Source organism: Gracilinanus agilis, chromosome 4 (genome assembly GCF_016433145.1).
Source record: "Gracilinanus agilis isolate LMUSP501 chromosome 4, AgileGrace, whole genome shotgun sequence".
NCBI lineage: Eukaryota > Metazoa > Chordata > Mammalia > Didelphimorphia > Didelphidae > Gracilinanus > Gracilinanus agilis.
In genome coordinates this window covers 291,986,426-291,996,415 of record NC_058133.1, presented here as the reverse complement: position 1 = coordinate 291,996,415, position 9,990 = coordinate 291,986,426, and positions in this window count along the sequence as shown.

The following is a 9,990-nucleotide window of genomic DNA, read 5'->3' as shown; positions in this document are numbered from 1 at the left end:
GTCAGAGCCCTGAGCTTTGTGTAGTTTTCATAGTAATGAACTCTGTCCTGGTTGAAGCCCTCAGCCTGAGATCCCATCAACCTTTGAGTCTCAGTACAGTAGGTGAGGAGGGGCACTGGAACCTTCCTTCTTCTTTTCCTTAACCTCAATAATTCAGCCTTCTCTACATACCTTTTAAGTTGAACCAAGCTGAAGGCTTCTGAAGCTCTGTCTTGTTGGTAGATTTGTTTCTCTGCCCCACCCCACCCCTTGAAGCTCTTTGTTTTTGATTGCTGTGGAAGGGTTTTCACAGATGAATCAACTTTTGCTGCTTCTAAGCTGCTATCTTGACTCTACACCTATGTCATTCATTTTCAAAAAGGATCAATGACATTAGAGGGTCATGTCTTCACTTGCTCATAAATTGGATCTAAGAGAGGCAGAGTTGTACAAAGTCAACAGTCTCACTCTCTTCTGAAGTCATTAAAGTACAGGAAAAAGACAAGTCAGGATTATTGATGATAGCTTTGGCTATATGACCTTGGTGTCTTTGATATCTGAACAAACTCTAAGCACTCTACAATGCCTTCTTCAGCTCTCCCTTGATGTACATTCAAATATACTGTTCCCATTCACCCATTTTTTTGGAAGAAGTCATTACATCCTTGAGGTAGACTTCTGTACATACCAACAGGCTTGAGGTTTGTCAGTTATGCTCAACCTGGTTTATCCTCCTGCCAAAACAGTTCTTACCAGAGTTTATCTGTTGCACCAGATAGATAGGGAACCTATATCTACAGACAGACATATACACATACTTCTTCCCAAAATCTTGTTTTAAAAATGGAATTACAAAAAACAGCTCACACAAAATAGTCATGTGCTATGATAGTTATTGGGGATAAGAAGAGAGTCTCACACTTAAAAGTAGAAAATAGGGGACAGCTGGGTAGCTCAGTGGATTGAAAGCCAGGCCTAGAGAAGGGAGGTCCTAGGTTCAAATCCAGCCTCAGACACTTCCCAGCTGTGTGACCCTGGGCAAGTCACTTGACCCCCATTGCCCACCCTTACCACTCTTCCACCTATGAGCCTATAGACAGAAGTTAAGGGTTTAAAAAAAAGTAGAAAATAACCTTCAAGGACATAGCTATTTTTTTGAGGAGATGACTAATGTAGGATGAAGTACAAAGTACTTCATTTAGATTGCAAAAAAGTTAAGAAATATAGATTGGTCCTTTGTATCCCTTCAATAGGAAATATAGAATATTCTTATGGAGAGAATAATTCTAAAAGGAAGTTGTCTCAGAGAAATAGGGAATCCAAAATAAAGGGGTACTTTATAGTTTTTTTAATGAGCTGGTTTATTTAAAATCCTGTTGGCTTTTTAAAAATATAGTTAAAGTTCCAGTTAACTTTATAGATTTTTGTGATTGTTTTATATGTAATTTTCTCCCTTCTTAGGAATTAAAGCTATTTTAAAAAATATTATTTATTTTGACATTGTCTTCTTTTTAAAGTTCCAGATTTTCTCCCATTCACTGAGAAGGAAAGAAAAACTACATCAATTACAAGGAAAGAAAAATTATGTCAATTACACATGTGAAATCATGCAAAAATAATTCCATATTGATATTTTAAAAAGTGAGAAAATTATACTTCAATTTGCATTAAGTTCATAAGTTCTCTCTCCAAAGGTGGATAGTGTTTTTTTGTCATCGGGTATTTCAATGTATCTCAGATTATTGTACTGACCAGAGCAGCCAAGTCTTTTACAGCTGATCAACATTATTATTCTAATGTTACTGTGCACAATGACCTCCTGCTTCTTCTCATTTCACTTGGCATCAGTTTATATAGGTCTAGGCACGTTTTTCTTTTTTTTTTTTTTTCTGACAGCATCCCACTTGTCATTTCTTATAGCACCATGATATCCATCACAATTATGTCATTCACATGCATTGTTTTAAAATCCTTTGGACATGGTTTCAAATAGTTCTTCAGGAACTCTACCAATAGTTTATTAATGTAAATTTTTCCTTATTCCCTTCAACATTTTTCATTTCTGAAAGCTATGAAGTAGTACCTCAGAGTTGTTTTAATTTTCATTTCTCTAATCAGTCATGACTTAAAACAGTTCTTTCATATGTCTATAAAATAGAACCTATTTGAATCTTTAAATTTATTTTTTCCTCTTTTTCATGAAAGTAGGTTTCAATGGAAAATGGATGGATTTGGAGTCAAAGGATTTGGATTCAGACACTGACTCTGATATACAATACTTGTGTGATGCTGCGGAAATCATTTAATCATCCTGCTACTTGGTTTTCTCAATTATAAAGAGGAGGGTGGTGATATAAGATTTTAAAAGTCTCTTCTAGCTCTAAGTCTATTCATTCTGTCTCCTAAATCATTATCTATCTGATTCTATTAATCTTAGTGTAGGTTACTACAGAAAGCATGGCCTAGGATCTGTAGTAGTCAAACCTCAGATCTTCATATATCTAAATCTCAGCTACAGACTCCACAAAGAAGAACTGGAAAGGCTTCTAAATAATAAATTAATGAATAGATGATAAATACATAGATAGATAGAGAGAGAGATAAACGCATGCAAGCATACATACATACATATATACGTAAATAGATTGTGTTATAGGCTAGTAATAAAAAAGAGAGAAAAAATCCCTGCTCTTAATGAGCTTATAGTCTAATGAAAATAAAGATGCTATTAATTTTCTATATTGCAGTGACACTATTTATTCAGCATCAGTATCAATTACACTAACATTTGCTTTCAGGAAAATGGTAATAGCATATAGTAAGCCTCTACTTCTCCTCCCTTGAAATCTATAATGGGATGTATTTTTGAGACAGCTAGTTGGGGTATGGATGCTACTAGTGGAATAAGTGAACAGATCTGTCTGAAGATCCCAGGGAAATGTGTGATAAGACAATAAAGAGTCAGAAGTAGTAGTTGGAATAGAAACAAGGAAGGACTTAAAAAGAGAAACTTGAAAAGATGATAATTGAAAGAAAGTTGTAAAAGCTTAACCTGATGTAGGTGAAATAGGAGTGGGGCATAGATTCAAGGTGAAGGAATAGCAGTAAATCCCCAATTAAACAATTTATGCAGATGAATCCCAGAAATCTTCTGTCTTTGTGGGTTTCCCTAGAGATCATCCATACAGATCATTCTTTTAGTTAGTGTATTTCATTTGCATATCTTATTTCTGAGTGTTTGCAAAAGCCTAAAAGATAGGAAAACAACTTTTGAATAGCAAAACAATGACAAATAATCATGCCATTTTACCTCTTGGGGACTCAGTTTCCTACTTTGTAAAATTATAGTCTTTAAAGACCCTTTCAGCTCTAAAATCCTCTGATTTTGTAATAAGGTAATCCATAAAAGAAGGTTGGACCAAATGACTGAAAATGTAGACATGCCATCAGAGAATGAAAAGAGGTGGGATGGAGGGAGAAAGACAGAAAAAAAATAAATAAGCATCAGACTCAGACTAGAAAGCATCTGAACCAAAATATTTATAGGAGCTATTCTATAATATTACACATAGAAAATTAATTTGTTTTTGTATTTTTCTATAGTAGTGATGCAATTAAACTGAGAAATTATGTAATGAGATAATTAAAATAAATATGATCAAAACTTATAATTCCATATTATAAATGAATATTTATTCAATTAACTAGCTTGGGAAAGTATTTTCCTCTGATGAAAACAGGAATTGGTATAATCTGCAGTAAGATGGGTGTAGGGGAAAACAAATCCAGAAGAGTACAGGATTCTTTGGTTACTGATATGCTTGCTAATTAACTTGGCTGCCTCAGAAAAGCAGTCAGTAGAAGTAAAAAAAAAAATACTCTTTCATTTATAGTCAAAATAATTCCAAATTTGTAATGACTAGTTTTTAGCAGGATCAAGTGAAAGAAGCTTGTTGAGATTAAAATTAATATGCGAAATACTAAATATTATATTTATAAATATTTTATTAATAAACTAACAAAAGAGACTAACTAAAAGGTACTAACCAGTTTGCTCCCAGGAACCAAAAAGAAAGAGGGAGGAGTTACAGCCAATTATAAAACAATAATGTGACCATACAAATGTGGAGATGCAGGAGAGATTAAAGGGAATTTGGGGAAAACTAAGGACTTATGGTGGATGAAGTCCAAGGTTCAAAATCTCCATTTATACAAGCTGGAGTTCTCAAATCTGTTTTGAGAGGATAAGAAGACCTTACAGGTAAATTCATAATATTACAGTAAGGAGACAAGAATTTTTTTGCAAAAGATTCCTTCCAGTGAGAACCACAAATATATCAGTCAAGGAAATACTTGACCAATAATTGAATGAATATCATTGCTTAAATTCTATGAATCTTAGTTTTCTTACCTTCAAAATTTTTTACCTAGATGATGTCATAAGTACTAGATAATTTTTTTAAACTACCATTAAAAATTATCTTAAAATGTCCTTTGATTTTCACATCTCCAAAACTAGAGAACTGAAAACTTGAGTTTTTATTGATATCATTTCTATTCTTTCTCCATGTATCATAACTATTCCTGTCATTGCCCTCCAGTGGATTAAAGATAAATCTTTGATTATAAAGTAAAGAAATGAAATAATCACTCAAAGGAAAAACTTCTCTCTAAAAGATGAAGCAAATAAGTGCTGAAGATTGCTCAGAGTAGTTTGTAGCTCAGCTCTGTGAAAGAGGAGACATTAGCTGATCAAAAAAGCCATTAATGGAATAATATGTTATAGAGAAACCATCTTATGTTATTCTGTTTGAAAGATTTGTGCTTTACATTTTTGCATATGTGTATATGTAAATTGAGAGAGATATGCACATAAATGCACAAACCACATATAATGTATACTTGTATATATTGTTTAAGTAGGTATTTAGATATACATATATTACATTTAGAAGTTAGCATTAGATGAGAAGGTGGTAACAGTAGGAAGGACCAGGAAAGGGCTTTTGTTATTACTCATAATACAATAATTCCCATCTTAGCTCAGATCCATGGTCTATATATCCCAGTATTCTATCTTTAATGGTGGCCATGTCAAAGTTAGAGATATGATAGAATGTAATCTCCTAAAGAAGAGCAACAGGTGTTTTTTATTTTAGTGTGTGTGTGTGTGTGTGTGTGTGTGTGTGTGTGTGTGTGCCTTTATCCTGAGAGTAACCTGCACCTGCTAAACAAACAATAAATTCTTATAGTTCATTTTCTTTCTTTTTAATTTTATGTCACATTTGATTTTTAAAACATCTCCCTTTGTGCTATTTTGGGATTTGTTGGTTTCCTAATTTTATTTTTTAAAGTCTCTTTTATTCAATAGTCCTTTCATTATTATGTGTTCAGTGATATAAACTCCCTCTTAAAGCCAGCTTTGAGTGGTTCACAAACATTTTGGCATGTTTTCTCACTATTAACTTTTTCATATAATTTTGGTGATTTTTATCAAATGACTAAGATATTATGTAATCTCATTTTATGTATTTATCTTTTGTTCATTGATACTTTATCATAACATAATAATATAAATGTCTCTAAGGATACATTTAATATTTTTGTTCTCTGTCTTTATGAGATTTTTTATGTTATAGCTCATGATTAACTTTTATGAAGCTGACATAAACTGATAAAAATTAAACATAATCTGTTATCATTTCATAATTGCCATGAATCTATTACATTTATTTTTTCATAATCCTAAATTTAAAAATTTAATGATTTGGGGATATTTTTATAGAGATAGTGGGGTGACTAAGTAGAGTATTAGGCTTGTCATGAGGAAGACCTGAATTCAAATGTGGCCTCAGACACTCACTAGCTGTGTGACCTTGAGCAAGTCACTTAACCTCTGTTTTCCTAATTCACTGGAGAAGTAAATAGCAAACTACCTCAGTATCTTTGCCTAGAAATTTACTTACTAACTATATGACCCTGGGTAAGTCACTGAATCCTGTTTGCCACAGTTTATTCATCTGTAAAATGATCTGGAGGAGGAAATGGCAAACCACTCCAGTATCTTTGCCAAGAAAACCCCAAATGGGATCACAAAGACGCAGATCTGACCGAATGGACTGAACAATAGTAACAAAAAAAAAATTATAATTTTATCTCTTGATTTTTCAAATTTCAAAAGAGAAATAATAAAGCCTAATTTACAATAATTGCTTTACCATCTAGACCTTATTTCCATTTCAGTTTTCTTTTCCTTTAAATATTTAGATTTTATATCATATGGTACATATATGTTTAATATTAATATTGCTTTATCTTGTATGCAGCTTTTTAGCATAAAGTTTTGTCATTTATCTTTCTTGGTAACATATCTAATAGTTTTTTATTGACATATTTTGTTTATACATTTCCTAAATCTGCCTTTTACTGTCTTTCCTCCAAAGTTACTAATTATTGCACATTTTAAAGAAAAAGATAAAAAATTAGCAAGATGCAATCAATATGTAAAACATCTGATGGTATTTTAAAATATTCCAGAATTGAGCATCATTCTTCTATAAAAGAGAACAAATGACAGACATGTTTTTGCGTTTCTTCTTTAATGACAACCTTGTTCTTTGTAATTTTGCAACATTCATTTTTTAAATGTTGTTGGGGTTGTTCTTTTCATTTGCATTGTGGTAGTCATTGTGAATATTAATTTCTTGGTCCTGTATACAACATTTTGCACTGATCCATGAAAGTTTTTCCATATTTAATTGTAATCGATATGTTTGGCAAAGTAATAGCAGAGTAAAATTCCATTATGTGGATATACCTTAATTTGTTGAAACATTCTCCAAACAATCAGAATGTATTTTGTTTTTTGCTACTACTACATTAAGTGACAATATATATTTTTATTATGTTTTATCTGAACTCTCAACTGAAACAATTGTACTGTTGCCTGTCATCTTAAATATATGTCCATTTGAATGTGAAATTTGCTTCTTCTCTAGGACAAATTATTCTACTATATTTTCTATTCAAGTCTATGATTGTTTTATGTTTCTTTTGTCCATAATCATTTAAGATTATAAATTTAAGTTTATTTTTCTTTTTATCAAAGTCTCACATTTTCTTTTACATCTTTTTTGGAAACAATTTAATTTCTGGTTAGTCCTCATGTACAGATAACACTCTTTTCTATTTTGGTCCTGCCTAGACCAGTCATAGATCCTTGGAATATGTTTATATTGATATATATTTTTTTAAAAATAATGTTTCCCAAGCCCAGACTACATAAGAATGTAGTTTAGGAGCCCTGTCTGTCCCAGTCCCTCCATTCTCTCTGGCTTGGTTTAAGTGATTTTTAATCATGGTAACCTGATTTTAATAACAATTTTCCTCTTATATCTCTATTTCCTTTTACCAGTAGTATTATCATCATATTTGGAATTACTATCCAACCTAATTTCTACTCTCTCTTTCTTTCTTTCAATGGTCCATCAGACTAATGGAAGTTCCAAGGAACAATCAACTCTTAAAGAATACAAACCTTAAACTATCCCATTCATTTTATGCTATGTAGATTTCTTTACTGAAGTTTCTTTTGTTTGATGAATACATATCAAAGGACCCTTATAACTTTTTTTATCAGGCAAAAATGACTTTAAGGTTCCGGGTAAAGATGGCGGCAGAGTAAGAAGCAGCTCTTAACCTCTCCTGACTGAAACACACAAAACTCCTCAAGGGGACATAAAAACAAGTCCAGACGAACGGAGGAACCCCACAACAGGGCACAGAGTGGAAGGTACGTGGAATCGAGGCATTTCCATGTTATAAAGGGGTGAAACAGCTCTCACTAAATCGAGGGCTGAGCAACCACCCCACCACCACCCGCTCCACACACAACATCTATAGTGCCGAAGCCAGCTAAAAAGAAATAGAGCAAGTTTGGGGCACCCATCGAGTCATTGGCAGCTCTGGGGCCTGTTCCTGTGAGCAGCAAGATTTAGGACCCCAATAAGCCAAAAAACGCACGTGAAATCTGAGCGCGGGAGCAGAGAGTGGACCCCGGGTGCAGAGCGCGGGCTGAGAGCACAGGCACGGGAGGAGGCGTGGGTGGAGGCAGACACAGCCAGGAACTAAAGCTCTGAAAACCTGAGTGGGGAACCAGTGCAGACGGGTATACGACTGCGGAAGCAGTGCCCTGAGACTTGTAAAGGAACCTCCTGCAGAGGATCAAGCAAGGGGGTCCACCAGGGGGCTTGACCTTGGAAAAAACCAGAACTCAGACCTCAGGAGCCAATAGACCGCGGACAGACACTGAGTGCAAGGATAAACCTGAGAAGCTGCTGGGCTAATGATGGCTACCCAGTCTCAGGAAGCTCAGAAGAGAAAGAATAACAACAAGAAAAAGAAGCTTTTAACACTAGACAACTTTTACACAGAGAAAATCCAGACAACTGAGCAAACAGAGGAGGAGAACAAACAATCATTCGGACCCTCCTCAAATAAGGAAAACTCCTCACAAGCTATGGAAGAGTTCAAAACTGAGATTTTGAGGAAAATGGAAGAGATCTGGCAAGAAAATAACTGTTTAAAAGGTAGAATCTTGCAATTGAACACCAGAAATGACCAGATTGAAAAGGAATACCAGAAGATTATGGCCAAAAACCAGAAGATTATGGCCAAAAACCAGAAGATTATGGCCCGAAAACCAGAAGATTATGACCGAAAACCGAAAGATTATAGCCGAAAATCAATCCCTAAAGGCTACAATTGAGCAAGTAGAAGCTAATGATCTCTCAAGAAAACAAGAACAAATAAAACAAAGTCAAAAGACTGAAAAAATAGAAGGAAACATGAAATATCTCAATGAGAGAGTGACAGACCAAGAAAACCGGTCTAGAAGAGACAATTTGAGAATAATTGGTCTTCCAGAAAAACCAGAAATTAATAGAAACATGGACTCCATACTAAAAGAAATTATTCAGCAAAATTGCCCTGAAGTCCTACAACAAGAGGGCAATATAGACATCGAAAGGATTCATAGAACATCCACTACATTCGATCCAGAGAAGAAAACGGTTAGAAATATTATTGCCAAATTCAAAAGCTTTCAAGCAAAAGAAAAAATCTTACAAGAAGCCAGAAAGAGACAATTCAAATATCAAGGAGCACCAATCAGGATCACACAGGATCTGGTAGCCTCCACGCTAAAAGATCGCAAGGCTTGGAATACGATATTCAGAAAGGCAAGAGAGCTGGGCCTGCAACCACGGATCAACTACCCATCAAAATTGACTATATATTTCCAGGGGAAAGTATGGGCATTCAACAAAATTGAAGAATTCCAGGTATTTGCACAGAAAAGACCACGGCTATATGGAAAGTTTGATATCGAACTACAAAAATCGAGAGAAACCTGAAAAGGTAAATAAGATACAGAGGGGAAAGAAAGAAAACATAATTTTTAAATTTGCCTCTTTAAGGGCCTCAGTGAGATCTAATTATATGTATTCCTATGTAGAGAAATGTTATGTATAATTCTCTGTAGTGAACTCTTATTCACTATTATAATATTCACTATTATAGTAATCAGAAGAATAATTCACAGGGTGAGGGTGGAACACTAAATAATCTAAGATGGCTTTGGGGATGTGAAAGAGGGGGTAAATAGCAGGGGACACCAAGAGAAACTTGAGTGAATAAGAAAATAGAATATTTTATTACACACAAAGAGGGCATGGGAGGGAGAGGAGACAAATACTATTATAAGAAGGAGAGGAAGAGAGCATAAAGAGGTAATAATCAAACCTTACTCTCAGTGAAATCAACCCAGAGAGGGAAGAGTAGCTATAATATCCATTGGGAAATAAAACTCTTATCTAACCCTTCTGAGAAAGTTAGAAGGGATAAACCAAGCTGAACAGGGGAGTGGGGAGGTCAAAAAAAGGAAGGGGTGAAGGGGGAGGGAATTCATAAGGCCTTTAAAAACAAAAAGAGGGGGGAAAAATAAGGGAGGGG